This window comes from Pezoporus wallicus, unplaced genomic scaffold (assembly GCF_028554395.1).
Source record: "Pezoporus wallicus isolate ANWC-B61680 ecotype Strahan unplaced genomic scaffold, APGP_CSIRO_Pwel_v1 contig_10426, whole genome shotgun sequence".
Taxonomy (NCBI): Eukaryota; Metazoa; Chordata; class Aves; order Psittaciformes; family Psittacidae; genus Pezoporus; species Pezoporus wallicus.
In genome coordinates, this window is record NW_026636432.1 from 47958 (window position 1) to 48920 (window position 963).

A 963-nucleotide genomic window follows, 5' to 3' on the forward strand; every position below is an offset into this window, starting at 1 on the left:
ATGGGAGGGAAAGGCCGGGTTGAGCCGTAGTTTTGTTGGATAAAAAGCGACAGGAGGGAAGGGGGGGGGGGAATTCCAGATGCCAAATGAAGCAGCAGAACAGGCGCTGCCAGGAATACTGGCTTTTTATGGATATCTGTATGCACTGAGCGATGGCCACCACGGAACGTGGTGGTGGAAGAGATGCAAAGAGCAAAGCCAACCCTAAAAACCCCATTGAGATTTGCACCCGGTTGCTGCCCCCCAAGGGGAGGTCTCTGCTTTTCCCACCTGGAAGGGCTGATGGAGCTGGGGGGCTCCAAAAGGCTCTGAATAAACCAATTAAAACCTTTACATCCGCTCTCCTCTGATGAATAAACCATCTGCATCACTGCATGATGAACCCTATGCAAATAAAATCACCCCTCTGCATCCCAGCTGGGACTGCGACTACTGGGGAATGTCGCTGTGGGGTTGGCTTGGGCTTTTTCATTTAAACTCCTACAATTCTCCCACCCCACCCCCCCACCCCCCCCCCCAACTGGGGTCTTTCCAGCTGAAACTGAAGTTAAAAAGTGGGGAAAAGCGAGCGGGTTAGAAAACAGCATGTGGTCAGGATGGGAACTGCATGGAAAAGCCTGGGACACACACATCCCCCCCCCTCGCCCTCCCCGGGGCCGTGTGGGACCCTGCGCCGGTCCTGCACTGCCCGTTTAGCTTATAAAAAGTAATAAATTAATTGAGGACTCTTTGCATCGAGTCTTTGCTGTACACAAAGGTCGGGGCCAGCAAAGCTCCCGCGTCTCTAGAAAAATAAGAGCATCTCTCGAGGGGTACAAAAAGCCTTCGGGGGAGCCCAAGTGCCAGGGCACAGCCACAGCCCGTCCGCGATGGCTCCAGGGATGTTCGCCATGGATACACCACAGGGGATGGGGATTTTCGGGAGGCGGTGGGATGCTGCAGGGGTCCTGAACCCTCCTGGCG